This window comes from Sapajus apella, unplaced genomic scaffold (genome assembly GCF_009761245.1).
Source record: "Sapajus apella isolate SASKATOON/1434 unplaced genomic scaffold, GSC_monkey_1.0 scaffold167, whole genome shotgun sequence".
Lineage (NCBI taxonomy): Eukaryota > Metazoa > Chordata > Mammalia > Primates > Cebidae > Sapajus > Sapajus apella.
Window position 1 is genome coordinate 1425465 of NW_022437107.1, and position 19573 is coordinate 1445037.

The 19573-nt window shown below is 41.9% G+C and overlaps 1 long non-coding RNA gene across 1 annotated transcript; it reads right to left on the reverse strand.

The window, feature by feature from the left end:
• Positions 1-1045: 1045 nt before the first annotated feature.
• LOC116542355 lies at positions 1046-17129 on the reverse strand. Its single transcript, XR_004265186.1, has 2 exons — positions 16692-17129; positions 1046-2122 (listed from the first exon to the last, which is right to left on the reverse strand). It is a non-coding gene; the product is annotated as an uncharacterized LOC116542355 (long non-coding RNA).
• Between the last annotated feature and the right edge of the window lie 2444 nt (positions 17130-19573).

Genomic DNA, 19573 nt, shown 5'->3' on the forward strand with positions numbered 1-19573 from the left:
AAGTACACATTCCTACACCCAGCTCATACCAGCAACACTACAAACATGTTTTCACATGTGCGTATCACATACTTATGAAAACAAATAGCTGTCATAAACAGCACAGTTCAAACCTGGGTCAATTAAAAGAGCAAAACAGTTCTAAAAGAACCACAGTATTCCAACATGTTCACTTCCTTTCCTCCCACACAATAGTCGTTTTTATTGTCATGTGCTTCACTCATCATTTTCTTTCCTTGAATAGGATCTCTGTGGCATCGACAAAGCCACACTGAACTAATGTCCTCCAGAAAAGGGTGAATCCAAACTTCTCCCTGATACCTCTCCGGCTGTGGGGTATCCCCATCTGGTATGAGAAGGCAGGAAGAGGGAGAGAAGTACACGATCTTCCTCTTCCAAAACTGTGTTTCATGGGAACCATTTCATGTTTTATAATTGTAGCAAAATATAAGTTTAAGGCTTGTGTGTCTGCTGTGTTTGGATTTGTAAAACTGAAAAGTAATCATTGGAAAATATATCTCATATCCACTATCCAAATATTTCCAAATATATCCAACATCCAATATATTTGGAAATGTATCCAAATATATTCACTAGAAATTGGATAAATAATTTGCCAAATGCTGAACAAACAAAAGGGAAAAAATATTACTGATAAATCCACTGAAAAAAAGGAAGATAAAATCAGAAATACTGGAAATATGATAAATGTAACAAATATAATGAGACTATTACTGAATGTATTGGTTATCAGGATACATCCAAAAATAAGTGGACTAAACTCCCCTATCCAAAGGCTAAGTACCTGGAGTGCTTCAAACAGCAAAACCTGATCCATCTAAAGTAAAATGAAGCAGAGAGTTTGATATGTTGACACTTAGGAGGTAAGCAAGTATCTAGCAGATAAATTCAGATATAGACAAAGCAAGAGAGGGAACATTCATATCAAATACAGAAAGAAAGGCTAAAAATAGTCAATGAGGCAAAAATGATCATTTTATCGATAAAATATTCAATCCACAATGAAGACATTGAAGTAATGAACTTCATTGACTAGCATTGTATTTCATGAACTAGTATTGCATTTCAAATATTAGTCTCAGAGGAGATAATGTGAAAAAATAAACAGGAAACTTGGATAAAATTGTTTGATATTAAAAAGTTCTAACACATTGTATAGAATTTTGTGGATTAACGAGATAAAACAGGACATAGAAGGCATGAATAATAAAATTAACAAACTTGACATACTAGCTACATAGAAAACATTGTAAGCCACAAAGAGTTAAAGCACATTCTTTTAAAATTGTAATGTATTAACTGAATATTTGTAAATATTGATCATGAATTCGGCCTAACAAAATCTATTCTAAATAAGGTAGAAATTCTACAAGTACAAGTAGTAAATAATGACAAAAGAATTTTAATTTTTAACCACATAGAACTGTAAAACTACTTTTTTTGATCAAACGACTCCAATCTCAAGGAGGGAAAGCTTTTGTCAAATGCAAATTACTTCCCACCTTCCTTCAGATCCCTTATAAGTAATCCAGGTCATAGGTGATTTTTATCATACCTTGATGGAAATAGTTCAATATCATGCGCTTTTAAATTTCCCAAAGCATAGAAAGTGTAGAAATTGTCTGAAACTGATTACATAAGGCTAGCATCACATTTAAGCCCAAACTCAACAAAGAGCAAAGAAAAGCATCTTTAGAACAATTGCACTTATGAGTATAGATATAACACTTCTCAGAAAATCCAGGAATAAATTCAAAAAATAGTATACCATGAACTACTCAGCTTTATTCCTAGGAATATGGAAATAATTTATTAGCATGACATATGTTAATATAATTTATAACAATAATTGGTTAAAGGAGAAAATCCAAGTAATCATTTCACAGATTACTTCAGTGGCAGATCATACAATTCAACAACCGCTCCTAACTGTGTTTTCCTCACATCATGGAGGGTATTGGTCAGAAGAGCTCAGCCAGCATTATACTGAGTGCTGAAGCACAGGCAGGAGAGATCCACAGTCAGGGTGGGAATAAAATGAGGATGTCCACTCTCACCCAGCATGATGTCTCAGCATTGCCATGCAGCCCCGTTCTAGGAACTCGAAGGAGAAAAGAGAGATATGTAAATTATATAAATACAGGAAAGAAAGAAACAAAATGTTTGCTGTATTTAGATTACAAGGCTATTCTAATTCTCTGCAAAGTAATCCATAAATATAGCATAGTGTCAGTCAACATCCCAACAGCATGCATTCTAAAAATCTTCTGGAAGAATGATTGAACTAGCAATACAAATGCTGATAACAAGGAGAGGTGCCAAGGGGTTTCCCCGCCAGGTTTCGCATTCTCATGATGTCACAATGCCTTCCGCTGTGTGGGCACACACGACTACCTACACATGTAAAGGTGTCTCTTTAAATCTCCAGGAAAGGGACAGACTGGGGGGGAATGCATTGTGACAACCTACTAACCATCTTAGGGGGAAAATAGTGTTACATTCCTACCTCATACCTCACACCAAAATGAATTACAGATGGGCTAAATATTTTAATATTTTTTTAAAAGAATATAAGAGCAAAAAAAGAAAACATTTAGTGAAAATTGTATGAATATCTTGAGTGTGAAAGCACTTTCTAAGCAGGCAACCAAAATATGAAGTAATATAAGGACAAGACTAATAGATGCTAATATATAAAAATTAAAATGTGCTGTGAAATGAAACAAAAACCTGCCATGTACAAAATTAAGAGATAAGAGAAACCGGAAGGAAAGGTGGACAGGAAGGAAACTGCCAAACATATGTAAAAGAATTAAAATTGCTATTACCTAAAAAGGTCTTATAAAACTGTTAGAACAAGACACACACACTGACTTTTAGAAGCAGAGAGATAAAACAAACAGGCAATTCAAATAAAATGAAATGCAAATGACCAATAAATTTGAAAAAGTCCCAGTGAGATATAATTTATAGCCCCAAACCAGCCTAGATTAATTCGAATGTTAAGGGTGCAAAAAGATTATGGATATTCTTGCCCATAAACTGCTGCTGGGGATAGAGTCACCACCAACCTCCAGGACAATGGGCAGGAATTGGAAATACATACTCCCCAACTCTACCATAGGAACTGCAGCCTCAGGAACCTGTTCTAAAGAAAGAATTCCAAAGTGCATAGGTATGTGATCAGGCAGTTCTCACGATGCTTTCATTTTTAACTAAAAAAAGCAAAGTTTTAAATAGCTATCAATATGGGATTAAAGAAAACTCGTAACTCTGTTCTATAAAATATTATTTAAAAATTTACATATGACACAAAGCCATGTTTACGAACATAGAAATCTATCCATCTTAACTACTAAATAAGGAAATCTGAATAAAGAGCAGTATGGATGATATAATTAAAAAGTAGGGTGTGTGGGTCTGTCTGTCTAGAATAAAGCATGACCCCAAATATTACCAATGATTAAATTATGGCATGACCCTATTGACATAAGGTCATTCATGCAATGTCAATTCAGAAGGCAAGTTGGACACAGAATATAATGTCTAGCTACCACCACTCTCAATTTGTCTCTCTATATAATATGGATTTTTAAACTGTAAGAAAAATGATTAAAATAGTAACTGAAATTTTCTCTGGATGGAAAGATTCAGAAAAAAACATTATTTTCACCATCTAAATTTGCTGATAACACCTCAATTTTCTGTGGAAGGCATATTAGTTTGCTAGGGCTACCATAGCAAAATACCACAGACTGGGGGCTGTAACAACAAAATTTTCTTCTCTCACAGCTGTGGAGGCCGGAAGTCTGAGCTCAGGGTGCTGGCGGGGTTGACTTCCCCTGAAGCCTCTCTCCTTGGCTTGCAGATGCTGCCTTCTCTGTGTGTCTTCACGTGGTCTTCCCTCTGTGTGTGTCTGTGTCCTCATCTTCTTAGAAGGACACCAGTCAAATTGGATCAGGGCCCACCCTAATGGCCTCATTTAACTTAATAACTTCTATCTCCAAATACAGTCACATTCTGAGGTGCTAGGGGTTAGGGCTTTTCCATATGAATTTGGGGGTAGGGAGGCCCAATTCAGCTCATAACGTTTGGCATGCGCTAATTCTACAATCTGAGGAAAATGTTAAAAGCAGAAGAAGAGAGGGAGTAGAGGGTCAAGGCATGTCCTTGCTGCCACCAGCACACAACCATGCCCCACTGCAGAACCATGGCCTGGGTGGTGCTAAAGGACAGTCCAGGACAGCACGGTCCCAGAATGAAGAGCACAGGCTGGCTGCCTGGGCCTGCCCCGTGGCGTGCACCAGGCCTTGCTAACACGCTTACCCACTACTGGCACAGTTCTGGTGGCCTGCACCAGGAATGTGTCTGCCCAGAGGACTGGCCCCCCACCTTTTGAAGCTTTTCCCAGAAGAGCCCTGGCACCTGGGAGAGACTTCCTAAACCATTCTTCATAACAATCCAACAATAGGGGGCCGACCTCTTAGAGATGTGCATGTTCAGGGTAAAGTCTTTCAGGGGAGAGCAAAATGTGTTGTTAATCCATCCTCAAAGATGTTTTTCTGTGCCATGCTACACACCTGGGCATTGAAATTGCTCACTGACATGTTCTGGTTACAGGCTCTGCTAATATTGCTGGAGTTTTTTAAAGTCATTTATCTCTCCTGGAGACATGAATGAGGTCCACCAACTCTGGAGTGGCCATGGGCAGCATCTCTCCTGCGGAGAGGCTGGAATGCTGAGAGGCTATTTGCAGGCCCGTCTGCTTCCCTGCACCCCACTTCCTCCCCTGTAGGTGATGTGCGTGTGCCTGACCTGACCTCTAGCTACAAGAAAGAAGGCCAGGGTCTTGCAGCTTTCTGGGGTTCCTGGCGGATTCCTGGTGTTGGGTAAAATCAGGGCATTCAGCCCTGCCAGAAGTGAAGAGAGTAAGTGAAGTGGAGATGAGGATGGGCCTGAATGAACATGTCCAGGAGCAGAGTTCCCAGCCTTCCCACGGTGTTTCCATGGTGCCTGATATAAGAGAAAGCATGGCATTTTAACTGGATGCTGTGAGTCTTATGTTTGTATCATTCCCCAAGAGACTCTGAGCTCCTTGACGGCAAGGGCCATTAAGACCCAGTACAGTAGTTCCCTCATCTTTTGAGCTCAAAAAAATGTCCATTGAATGAATGAATGAATACATGCATAACAACATAAAGAAATAAATCGAGGTGCTTTTAGATGTGGCTGTCACAATGCAAATCAATTATGATTGCCCATGTTATTACTACAGCTTACCTCACCAGATAGTCATCTGGCTACTTTTTGCTTCAGCAGAAGATGCCTAATTGCTGGAAACTAAATGACTCAGCATCTCACCAGCCTTAGTGACAGACATGCCCTCAGGCTGCAGCCTTGGCTCTGCTCCCTGGAATTACATGTGGTCAATGGTTCTGATTCACAGAAGCTGGTTTACCGACTTATCTGTCCTTCTTGATTTGAGATGTAGCTGACCTCACTGCCCGTCATCACTAGAGTTAAAATCCCTGTGGCCATAGTCTGATCAGTCATGATGGTCATGATGATGCCAGGAATTTGAGTGTGTGTGATCATTTGCATTCTATCATAGAGAAAGCACAGCTGATCGCCACATCACTCACAGCACCTGCTTCCCGCTTTCCTGGACCTAATTAATCTCCTTGTGTCAGAAATTTGTTGGCTCTGAGCCGACTCCAGGGGAGAATGGTGCCAGCTCAGTCCACCAGGCAGGGCTGGGAGCCAGGAGCCAGCACAGGGGATGCAAGGCCTGGACAGCGAAAGGAGGGAGAGGAGCAGAAAGCCAGGAATGTTCCTAGGCTCTAGGGCAGACTAGAAAGTGTCAAAGGGTAATTCTTGAGAAAAGAACCATTCCAAGATTTTTTAACAGCTCCAGTAAGGAAATAATAAGGTCTGTGCTGAAGGAGGTCATGACAATGTTGATATCTAAGGAAGGATTTCAGGAAAACCTTTGGGGACAATGAGAAGTGGGGGACATGTTGCTGCAGAGGTGTTCAGGGCTCTTGTCTGAAGGCACCATAGACTCTTCTGGATCAGGGCACTCAATGCTCTGTACACAATGTAGTAATTCAAAAAGTCCTTTTAATACAGCATACAGCACACAGCACACAGCAGGACAAGCTATTCATTGTATGACACATGGCTGCTTGGCATCATTCCAGCTTTCTGTATTACCTTCACCAAATAAATTAAAAATTAAGAAATAGAGATATTTTAGATAATCAAGTGTTATTTTCCCTGCCCCCACCCCCATCTCTTCATTCCTGGAAAAGCCACAGCCCAGGTGTCTCTGCGCTGGGAGCTGAGAGTATTTCTGAGGAGGTGGTAGAAGAGAACTAATGGGATTATCCGCCAGAATGATCATTTGCAAAGAGTAGCTCATGGTTGCTGGAAAGGCTTCCACTGCCATCACCACTGACCACAATCATTTGCTCTATTTGGTGAAATGATTTTAATAAGTTATCTGAAACCAAGTGTAATTAAGTAAGTTATGCCAGTCAAGGAGCTCTGCCCAGGTGGGCCTTAAAATGGCTCACTTAGAGGGGATAGGAAGATGCATCCCACCAGAATTATGATGTGACTTTAGGCACGCTGTTAACCTCAAGTTGTTGAATCTCCCGAGTCTTGGTTCTTCATGTGTGAAATTAGAAAACAAGGCAGTTGTCAGGGTGCAAGGAACTAAGAGCTGTAAATCCCTTAGCATGGTGTCTTGTCACATGTGGGGGTGCTCAGTTAGGTCAGCTGCTGTTGTCATCATTATTACTGCTGACATTAAATTGTTATGCTTTGAACAAAGTAGTAATAGAAAGTGTCATGTTCCTAGGTTAAAATTTCCCATTAGGAAGATTAGAATCCAAAAAGAGAGATATCCCATCAAAGAAAAGCCCCAGAAACTGTTGAAATCACTGCTGAATTCTACCAAACATTTAAGAAGAATAAATACCAATCTTACTTAAACCCTTCAAAAAATTGGTAAGGAGGGCATACTTCCAAGCTTATTCTAAGAGGCCAGCATTACTCTGATACCAACGCTAAACAAAGATACAACAACAACAACAACAACAAACTTCAGGCCTATATCATTGATGAATAAAGATGCAAAAATCCTCAACAAAATACTAGCAAGCCAAATTCAACAACACATTAAAAAGATCATTCATCACAACCAAGTGGGACTCATCCCAGTGATGCAAAGATGGTTCAACATATGCAAATAAATAAACATAACACATCACATTCACAGACTCAAGAACAAAAACCATTTGATTGTTTCAACAGATGCTGAAAAAGCATTTGATAAAATTCAATGTCCCTTTATGATAAAAACCCTTATCAAAGTAAATAATCAAAGAACATATCTCAAAATAATAAAGACCATATATGACAAACCCACAGCTAATATAATTCTGAAAGGGGAAAATTTGAAGGCCTTTCCTATAAGAACTGGAATAAGACGAGGATGGCTATTTTCACCACTATTATTCAACATAATACTGGAGGTCTTGGTCAAAGCCATTAGGCAAGAGAAGGAAATAAAAATCATCCAAATTGGAAAAGAGGGAGTCAAATTAGTCTCGTTCACAGATGGCATCTTGTACTTAGAAAAATCTAAACATCCACGAAAAAAACTGTGAAAACTCATAAATGAATTCAATAAAGTTGCAGAATACAAAATAAATATATTAATACAAAATTTGTAGCATTTAGATATGTCAACAGTGAACAATCTGAAAACGAAATCAAGAAAGCAATCCTGTTCACAACAGCTACGAAAAATATAAAATACCTAGGAATCAATGAAACCAAGGAAGTTAAAAATCTCTACAAGAAAAACTATAAAACTCTGATAAAGGAAATAGAAGAGGACACATACACACAATAGAAAGAAATTTCATGCTCACGGATTGGAAGAAATAACATTATTTAAGTGACCATACTACTCAAACCAATTTACAGATTCAATGCAAACCTTATAAAAACACCAATGATATTCTTCACAGAAACAGAAAAAAAAAAATCCTAAAATTTATATGGAACCCAAAAGACCCTGAATAGCTAAAGCAATTGATATGGTTTGGCTGTGTCCCCATCCAAATCTCATCTCAAACTGTAATCCCCATAATCCCCTTGTGTGGGAGAGTGGGACCTGGTAGGAGGTGATTGGAACGTGGGGCCTTTTCCCCCATGCTGTTTTCATAATAGTGAGTGAGTTCTCATAGGATCTGATAGTTCTGTAAGTGTTCGACAGTTCTTCCCTCTCTCTCTTTTCTCTCTCTCTCTCTCCCTTTCCCTCTCCCTCTCTCTCTTTCTCGCCTGCCACCATATAAGACATACCTGCTTCTCCTTCTGCCATGATTGTAAGTTTCCTGAGGCCTCCCGAGCCATGTGGATCTGTGAGTCAATTAAACCTCTTTCCTTTGTAGATTACCCAGTCTAAGGGAAGCTCCTTACAGCATCATTTAGTCCATTCTTAATGGACTAACACGGCAAACCTAAGCAAGAAGAACAAGGCTCAGCCATCACATTAGGGTGACTTCAAAATCTAATACAGAGCTTTAGTAACCAAACTAGCATGGTACTGGCATAAAAATAGATACATAGACCAATAGAACCCAGAAGTAAATCCACACACTGACAACAAACTCATCTTTGACAGTGACATCAAGAATATATAATGAAGAAAATATATTGGTGAAAATATAATGGTGAAAATAGCCATCCTTGTGGAGAGAGATCCAAGATGGCTGATCACTAGCAGCTCAGGATTGCAGCTCCCAGTGAAAGTGCAGAGAACGATAGGATGCCACACTTTCAGATGAATTTTTGTTGCTCACGGACCAGGAGATTCCCAGCAGAGGAGCACCACGGGTCTCCAGTGCGACTCTTGTGGCCGGTGTGGCAGTTTTGCCGGCCCCTCGGCTCAGCAGTTCTTGGTGCAGAGTCAGAAAAGCACCATCAATCTTAACGCTGCTGTTTTAGCTGGCACAGTGGATTGCTCAGATTCTGGCGCTGGGAACCAACAAGTTGGATGTCCACTCAGAAACCTAATTAGAAAGTCGGTAATTACAAAGACGACAGAGGGATAAATTTATAACGAAGGGAAAAAAACAGCCTAAAAAGGCTGAGAATATCCAAAATTAGAACGCCTCTCCCTCTACAGGGGATCACAGTTCCTCATCAGCAATGGAACAAGGCCTGATGGAGAACGAATGTGTTTCATTAACAGAAGCAGCCTTCAAAAGGTGGATGATAAGAAACTTTTGTGAGTTAAAAGAGCTTGTTCTAACCCAAAGCAAAGAAACTAAGAACTTTGAAAAAAGGTTTGACAAAATGCTAATGGGAATAGACAATTTAGAGAGGAATATAAGTGAATTAATGGAGCTGAAAAACACAACATGAGAACTTCGAGAAGTATGCCCAAGTTTTAACAGCTGAATTGATCAAGCAGAAGAAAGGATATCAGAGGTCGAAGACCAACTTAATGAAATAAAACGAGAAGACAAGATTAGAGAAAAAAGGATAAAAAGGAATGAGCAAAGTCTCCAAGAAATATGGGACTATGTGAAAAGACCTAATCCACGTTTGTTAGGTATACCTGAATGTGACGGAGAGAATGAATCCAAGCTGGAAAATACTCTTCAGGATATTATTCAGGAAAATTTTCCCAACCTAGTAAGGCAGGACAATATTCAACTCCAGGTATTACAGAGAACACCACAAAGATATTCCTCAAGAAGAGCAACCTCAAGGCACATAATCATCAGATTCAACAGGGTTGAAATGAAGGAGAAAATACTAAGGGCAGCCAGAGAGAAAGGTGAGGTTACCCACAAAGGGAAGCCTATCAGACTCACAACAGATCTCACAGCAGAAACCTCCACAAGCCAGAAGAGAGTGGGGGCCAATATTCAACATCCTTAAAAAAAAGAACTTTCAACCCAGAATTTCACATCCAGCCAAACTAAGCTTCATAAGCGAAGGAAAAATAAAATCGTTTGTGAACAAGCAAGTACTCAGAGATTTCATCACCACCAGGCCTGCTTTATAAGAGCTTCTGAAAGAAGCACTACACATAGAAAGGAACAACCAGTATCAGCTTTTCCAATAATATACCAAAAAGTAAACAGCATCAACATAATGAAGAATTTACATTAACTAATGGGCAAAACAGCCAGCTAACATCAAATGGCAGTATTAAACTCACATATATTATTATTAATCCTAAATTTAAATCTACTGAATCCCCCAATCAAAAGACACAGCCAAAACCCATCGGTATGCTGCATCCAGACCCATCTCACATGCAAGAATACACAAAGACTCAAAACAAAGGGATGGAGAAAGATTTACCAACCAAATGGAGAGCAAAAATAAATAAATAAATAAAAAGCAGGAGTTGCAGTTCTCGCCTCTGATAAAATAGACTTTCAAGCACAAAGTTCAAAGAGGCAAAGAAGGACATTACATAATGGTAAAAGGATCAATGCAACAAGAAGAGCTAACGATCCTAAATATATACGTACCCAATACAGGAACACCCAGATACATAAGACTTATAAAGAGACTTAGACTCCCACACAATAATAGTGGGAGACTTCAACATCAATATTAGACAGATCAACAAGACAGAAAATTAACAAGGATATCCAGGACTTGAACTCAGATCCGGAACAAGTAAACTTAATAAACATTTATAGAACTCTCCATTTTAAATACACAAAATATACACTTTTATCAGTACCATATCACACCTACTTACAGGTTTAAAGGAAATATTGGTTGGCTGCTTGTTTGTTATTTTCTTCTCTAATTTTTTTCCTGTCTCCATTATTAAACACAATTATTAGCATAAAAGAGGTTTTCAATACCCATTTTTAGACTGCATTCTAGCCTGGGCAATAAAGCAACACTCCCGTTCTCTCTCCCTCTTCCTCTTTCTCTTTCTTCCTCTCCTTCATTCTTTCTTTTTATTTTTTTTTCTTTCTTTCTCTCTTTCTTTCTTTCTTTTTTCCAAAAATAAAAAAGAATATGTAATGAAGAAAAAACAGTCTTTTCAATAAATGATGCTGAGAAAACTGGATAACTATATGCAGAAGAATAAAACTCAATCAAATTAAATCAACATGGACCAAAGACTTATCTCTAAGACCAGAAGCTATGAACCTACTAGAAGAAGACAGGGGAAATGTTCCAGAACGTTGATCTAGGGCAAAGATTTTTTTTGTATAAGATCTCCAAGCACAGGCACAAAAGGGAAAATAAACAAATGGGATTACATCAAGCTAAAAAGTGTCTGCACAGTAAAGAAAACATTCAACAAAGTGAAGGGACAACTCAGAAAATAGGAGAATATAATTGCAAGCCAACCATTTGACAAGTAATTAATAACCAGAATATATAAGGAGCTTAAACAACTCAATAGCAAACTCTTTTCAAGAGAGTAGAGAAAGTCAAACAAAACAAAATAAAAACAAATAATCTGATTAAAAATCTGGTCAGACATTTCTCCAAACACAAATCACAGACAGATACATAAAAAATGCTAACACCACTAATGATTGGAAAAATTCAAGTCAGAAGCACAAACATATTATCTCACCCCAGTTAAAATGGCTCATATCAAAGAGATGAGTGATAACAGATGCTGGAGAGAATATGGAGAAAGGGGAACCCTCATACACTGTTGGTGGGAATGTAAATTAGTACAGCCAAAAAGGAGAACAGTATGGAAGATTCTTAAAAAACTGGAAACAGAACTACCATATGATCCAGCAATTCCACTGCTGGGTATATTCTCAAAAGAAAGGGAATCTGTCAAAGAAATACCTGCACTTGTATATTTACTGCAGCATTATTCATAATCACCAAGATTTGGAATCAACCTAAGTGCCCAAGGATGAATGGATTCTAAGAATACAGCATATATACCCACTGGAATATTATTTAGCCACAAAAATAAATGAAATCCTGTCATTTGTGGTAACATGGATGGAACTACAGGCCATTTAAGTTAAGTTAAATAAACCAAGCAGAGAAAGACAAATATCACAGGTTCCCATTCATGTGTGGGAGCTGAAAAATTGGATCCCGTGAAAGTAGTATAGCTTAGTGGTTACCAGAGGCCGGGAAGGAAAGAGGGAAGGAGACATGAAAGAAAATGAAAAGAATGTAAATGTATTTATTACCATTGAATGCACACTTAAAATGGTAAAGATGGTAAATTATATATGTAAAAAAAAAATTTAATATTCAAAAATAACAAAAAAAGGCATAAGAAAAAGAGCAATTCCCACAGGAGAAAAAAAGTTAGAAAAGAGTCCTATATAAGAAGAGATCCAGGCCCAGAATAATCTTTTCTAGGGTTTATCAGTATGAATCAAAGCATGTATAAAAAAATTTCTACGGTAGTCAAGGTTTTACTGTAAAGACAGTAGAGACTGAAATGCAACCACCAAGAATATTAAGGGAAAAAAAAGGATTAGATTTGATTTCAATAAATTAGAACAATTTACTCTAGGGAGGTGAATATGGATGAAATCACTCCCTTTGCCCCTTTAAAAATCACAAAATATAATTAACTTGAGTTCAAAAGCACACATCAAAAAGCATGAGAGTAAGAGTGTTTATGAGAGTTGTGTGAAGGGATTTGATGTGAAAGGAATCCATATAAAGTGCTCCTTCCCCCAGCCACCAGGCCTGGAGGACATCAGTCGGTCCCATAGTGATGGTGCCATCAAATGCCAGGGACAAGAGGGTCACACTCAAGAAGTCACCGTGCTTCTCAGAGGCAGGTCAGAATGTTCTCCCACCTTCCGTGTGGATAGCAGTGTGGAACTTACAAGTTGCATTATCTTACAGGCGCTGTTTTGTTCCCACTCATCTTAAAGCTATGAAGGCAGTTGAATGAGGAAGCCACGGTTTCAAAGAATTGGGTGACTTGCCCAAGAGAGCAGAGAAAGTCACTAGTGAAATTGACCTTAGTTTCCTTCTCAAGATCTCCTGGCCTGGCAATAGCACATACTGATGCTGGACTTGGCACTTGAGCAGGAGGGATGAGCTGTGTCATATTGTTGGCACTAGTAAAAGGCCAGCCCACAGAAGTTGGGATCCTGAGAAGAATTGGAGAGTGAAGCAAGGAAGAAGAAAGGAAAAAGACAATTCTAAGAAACTAATAATTTCTTTTACAAAGTGGAGTGTTGAGAGTTTGTCAAAAGTTGTCTTATTCTGTTTGTATTGATATAAAGGGATACCTAAGGCTGGGAAACTTGGCTCATGTTTCTATAGGCTGTACAGGAAGTGTGGTGCTAGCACCTGCTTCTGATGAGGGCCTCAGGAAGCTTACAGTCATGGCAGAAAGTGAAGGGCGAGCAGGTGTGTCACATAGTGAGAAAGGAAGGAAGGAAGGGGAGGAGGTGGTAAGCTGTTTTTAACAGGTCTCATGGTAACTAACAGAGTGAGAACTAGAAGAGTGCCCACAGGAGGGCACCAAACCATTCACGAGGGATCAGCTCTCCTGACCCAAACGCCTCCCAGAGGCCCACCTCCAACACTGGGGGTCACATCTCAACATGAGATTTGAAGGAGAGCAATATCTAAACTATATCAAAAGTAAATGGAAATAGAAAGAAAAGGATGAATGTATTATTTAAAGTTACAATATTATCAAGAGAGGTGCTAGAAATAATCTAATGCGCAAACATTTCAAAGAACAGGGGAATGAGAGGTTTCGTTGTCAGGGAAGCAACTCTTCTATATGCTTGATGGAACGTGGATAAAAAGGTCAATAGAGATAAGCATTTTATTTAGAACTGTGGGGTAGTCCTCAGGGCAATTACTAACAGAAAGACTCAAAAATCACTGTATCGTGGTTCTGGGCTGAGGTGGCATCTGGTGAGAAATTGCTGCTTTGTATTATAAATTTTTTATAATATTGTATTTGATTTGTTACTATGAATGTCTATTACTTTAAAAAATGACACAGGATCAATTATCTATATTTCTAGCATAGAGATACTTGCTGTCTTTTCATAAAGAGCATTTTAAAGAGAAATCCCTACATAAATAATAAATAACACGCTTGTCATTCCTGACTTTCAGGGACATGATTGCTTTAAAACATAGGTTTTGTTCATTTAGTTGTAGCAAGGCCAACAGATAAGGAGGGGACTGCTTTTGAACAGATAGTCTGCTATGCACAGATCAGGAAGGAGTGGCATGCCTTGCCATGGAGGCCACACTGTGCCATGGGGGACCACGTGGCGAAGCTCCAGAGTTGGTTAGAAGAGTTGGGGGAACTGTGGCAAGAGCCTTTAATGTGATTTTTGTGAGAAGAAACCAGCAAGCGAGGATAAGTAGACTTAGAATGGACTACTTGGAATAATTTTAGTGGGCTCTGAACACAGGTGTGTCCTGAGTTGCCTAGTGCCTGGCCCTGGGATGATTAGGGTAGGTGACAAAGCCCCGGTGAGTGACAGCCCACAGCGAAGGTGGTTGGGAGGGCTCTGGAGTGGTTGATTTGCATATAAAAGCTGTGCTTGCTGACGTCATTTACCCTCTCTAGGGACTGGCATCCTGGGAAGGGAAGTCCCTCCGGGGCCAGCAAGGCCCCGAGATTTCTGCACCTTTTGAAATAATTTAGTCAAAAAGCACCCAGTGTCTATTTCTTGCAATGGCAAAATAATATTAAAATGAATGCACCGATTGCTAGATATTGCCACCCTAGGTAGTGGTCACAAAGACCATTAGCCCCTGAACCCTCATGGATGGGTATTGACAGAATCTTCTGTTTCTACCTCTGCTGTCCTTTCCGTCTTACCCGTTGTCCCCTTATCTGCCTCTGAACAAGAAGAACATGCACAACCCATCCAGTGGGCAGTGCATCCTCAAGTTGAGTAGCTCTGCTGGTCCTAAGTCTGCATGGGAAGCAACTTTCTGGCTTGCACTTGGCCACCTCAGAGAAAGGGAATATGCCAATCCTTTCCACGGGAGCATGGGACATCTCAGAGCTCATTAACAATTGATGCTTTGGTTACAGATCAACATTGTGTTTTTCTCTATCACAAGCTACTTCCCACCCCAACATTTTGGATCTCATAAGCTGCAAGGATCCAAACTTAGAGATCCAAATGTTAGAGATCCAACATTTGGATCTCTAAGCAACTGGCTGGGTTAAGCTTAGCATCCTGGCTGATATTTTGTTGCTATTACTTTAATGTTAATAATAGTTTCAGTCAACCAGCTGCCAATATGATAATTAGATAAAGCCTAGAAACAGGAAATAGAGAATAAAGGTCTCAACTTGGGACAGGGAAGCAGAGTGGCAGCCTTCTCTGTGAACCTACCTAGCTTGGCTGAATTTTCAGAACACAAACAAATATAAGAGCACTCTGCTATTCAAAAAAAATCTGGGGCCCATCAGCTCTCTTCTCATTTTCCAGCGAATGGTTGGCAAAAATCTTCCAAACCGTTTACTTGACAATTTGTTTAAAAGTATAGTTTTGCAGCTGGGTGATTTGTTTGCTCTTTTTTCCCCTCCAAAAATCAAGTGTTACAATCAGGGATTGCTTGTTGTGATGGAAGCCGTGCGGGCGGTTTGGATTTTGATGGGTGCCCCTATCCTGCCAGCAGGCATCTGGCTTTGGAGGCCTGCCCTGGATCCCTCTGGCTGACTGCATCTCCCCTCCCCTGGTCCAGGCTTCAGTTTACATGGCTCTGCCATCGGGAGGTGGAATGGCAAAGCATATGCAGCCGTGCTGCTCAGCCAGGTACAAATAAGTGTTGTGTTGCTGCTCATCTGGGGCTTCTGGCTGCCTAGAAAAATGAAATAAAGTGAATTTGTAACAAGCAAAGTCCTGTGAACTGTGGCCTCTTTCAATCAAAATCAGATAATTTATCCACTGAAAAGATCATGTGGACCAAAGAATCAGAGTGCCTTTGGAAGAGTAATCCACGTGGTTTTATATTAAAGAGGCAGTGGGGGGTGGTGGGGGAGAGAGAGAGAGAGAAAGTGAGTCATGTTTCTCCACAGAAACAGAAACGATAGAATATACAGCTATAGATGGATGAGGAGATCTGCTTGGGAAATGGCTCGCTCAATTATAGATGCTGAGAAGTTCCAGGACATGCCATCTGCAAGCTGGAAGCAGGTCCAGGCCCAGTCCAAGACCTAAAAACCAGAAAGAAGGGGAACCGATGTAAGTCCCAGAATTCAAAGTCCTGAGAACCAGGAGCCCTGATGTCCGAGGGCAGGAGAAGGTGGATGTTTCAGCTCCAGAAGAAAGAGAATTTACCTTTCCTCTGCCCTTTTGTTCTCTCTGTGTCCCCAACAGGTTGACCGGCGCCACCTACATTGGTAAGGGTGGACCTTCTTAGTCCACTAACTCAAAAGCTCATCTCTTCCAGAAACAGTCTCACAGACACACTTACAGATGATGTTTTCCAGTCATCTGAGCATCCTCAGCCCTGTAACGTTGACACCTATAATTAACCAGCTCAGAAAGCCAAAAGGGGGCTGGGGGCGCAGGGGCAGCATCAGCCGGTTCCTCGCCCGCTGACCAGGAGAAGGCGTGCACAGTAAGCACTCCACTCTCCCATTAAGCACCTGGCCCCAGGTGGAGCCACTGCGGACTCACCCTGTCTGGTGCACACCACTCCCTCCTGTGGATGTGCGATCCCCAGACGGAAGCCTGGAGGGCCCGCGAGCTTCCGTAGCCAGGTGGCCCCGGGCTGACTTGTCATCGGAAGCTGCCCAGCGAGGATTTGGCGGTGGCAGAGGTGAGGGACTGAGAGGCGGGGACGGACTTCAGCAGGAAGATAGAGGGGAATGTCCCCTTTTCATCAAGCTGAAGTGTGCCCAAGCAATGTCCCAGCATCTCTGTGAAAGGTTGGCTGCCTGGTGTGACTGAGTGGCCGGAGGTTTGGCCCTGGAAGGTCAAGTGTGATGGTCGATTTCTTTTTTTCCACTTTTTAACCTTTTTCTACTGTGGGGAGGTCGCCTAAGATGACTGAATTTGCCAACCCCACGGGAAGCAGGCATTTGAGTCTAACAGCGCCATCCCGCACCCCACAAAACTCTGTAGAGCAATATTTGCTCTGTGATGGGTGAAGGTGAAAAGCCACTCAGGAAACCAGAAATCTGGCACTAAAAAAAGAATGTTTTTCCTATCCAGGGCGGGTTGGGCTTCCCTTCATTACACACCAACAGATGCGCACCGAGCCCTGCGCCGTTCATTCCTGAGGGGCGGATTCCCCAGGGCACGGAGAGAAAGACTCTCGAGTCCCTGCCTGTCTGCCCATCTGTCCATCCTGGGGCGAGGATGAGCGGGTGTTTGCAGGCCCCGCGTGGGAGAGGCAGTGGGGTCAGGAGCGGCCCGCCAGAAGGGTGCCAGGGAAACCCTCAGAGGCGGAGGGGAAGGTGAGAACCCGGGGCCGTGGTGTGGCGAGCTCCTGGAGGGTTGCACGGAGAAGGAGAGAGCGGCCGGGGCCAGTGGTCCAGGGCGCTCCGGCCCGGCCCTGGCACCCGTGGGAACCTCCACGTCCTTCGCTCAGCTCCGCCGCGGCCACCGGCGGGGTCTGCGCGGGTGTGGAGACCAGGTGAGCACTTCTCTGCCGGTGCGCGGCCTGAGCCATAGGCCTCCCTCCCGGCGCGCGCTTCCCCTGCCGGGACAGCCCGCCGGAGCGCGCCCTCTGCTGGCCAGGCCACGGCCGGCTGAGGGCTGCCTCCAGGCTCCGCCCCAGGAGCTGGAGCACGCGCCCGGCTCATCGCACACCCACGTGGGATGGCCTTCTACCACCGCGGAAAGCAGTGGTTCAGCCTCTGCCTGCACACTCGCGTGACGCGGAGCTCACAAGCAGTCCAGGGCATTGCTATCAACACTGACCATTAGAAACAGCTTCCCTATGTTGAGATCTTTGTCGCCCACTCCATTTGTCCCACCTCTGCCCTCCAACTTTCCCCCGCAGAGCTTAGTTTCCCGTGACAAAATTTCAAGCATTTCAACACAGCCGCCACCTAACCCCAGTTCCTCTGCTCTGCCTGAACCTCCCTGGTCCCTCCAATCGTTATGGTATGATGTAGCGTCACCATTCAGATGACTCACGTCAGGAAACAAACAATCTACAGAGCCCCTTCTTCACTGTGGTGCCCAGAAGTACATCTGAGCCTGCAGTTAGGCTCTGTCCACTGCACAGGATGTCACCTGTGGTGTCTAACCCCTGGCCTTCGGACACACAGGCAGAGGTCATAGCAGTCCACGTGCCAGAATCTTCACACTTCTGACACGCTCCGAGTTTATGTTCAATTTTATTCATTTTCATATGTTCTACTAATTAATCCCATCCCTGAATCCAGTGTGCAAACATTTAATTCCTAACGAGTGCCAGGCAGCTGATAATATTACTGTTCAATCTAAGGGTATATCTTCACAGTTTCTGCACTAAAATTCATCCTGGCTTACCACATCCATAATTCTCACTTATGTTAATCATTTGGGATGGTGGTGTTTTTAAATATCCAATATAACTGTAATGGCTTCCAGATCCATCTAATTAGTAAGTTTGACAGGCAGCCTTTATGTCCTAGTGCTGCTAAAATACCAAAATCCTGCTTCATTTCAGGTAAGGAGGCTGCACAGCCCCTTTCCCCTTTGTGAAACACTGCTTAACCAACTATCGAGGCTTTTATGAGGAGTTCATGAGGATCTTAACCTATTGTCCTTAAGTTGATCAAAAAGCTTGCTCTGTCACCTTGTCACATGCCTTACAGAAATCCAGAGATGCCAAGTCCACCACATTTCCCTGATGAGCAGCCTAGTAATTGCACTAGTGTCCTGCTACCCTGCTGGGTGGTTTTGATGGAACGCCTGTCATTACCTCTCCTGGTCTCTAAGTCTGTTGTTCTGCTGAGCAGGGTGGACACTGAGGTCCCACGGCTGCACACAGAGGCACACTCAGCTCTCAAATTACCACTCTATGTGATCCTGACTCAGAAAGGAGCCTGGGACTCAAGCTTTGTCTCTGATGGTCCCCTGAGGAGATGGGTGCTTTGTTCCTCTCTTGTGCTTAGCTGTGCCTTGTCCCAGCAGAAGTGTCTCAAGTCATGGGGTTTCCCCATGCCCCTACAGAGGCTATTTTAGTCTAATAATACATGGCATTCTTAACAAGGGCTTCCTGATATTAATCATAAATTGTCCTGCAATGATTTCACACTATTATTCTTTCTTACAACTTTTGTTTTTAATACAGCTGAACACCCACCTCCCTCAGGCTGTGTCTGAATATGTGTGTGATGTGGTTGGTATGTAGGACAAGGATCCTATATGAGATAATGACTGTTTCAAACATGTTTTATAAGACATATTATTTACTATTATATATATTTTAAGGACAGATAAGATGTAGCCTTTTCATTGCACTGGAAACTATACTGAAGTGATGGCTGAGGCCTAGATGTGTCCTTGAGCTGGGGGAGTGGATTTGGGGAGTCCGCTCTGTCCTGCTTTCTGGCCTTGGCTTC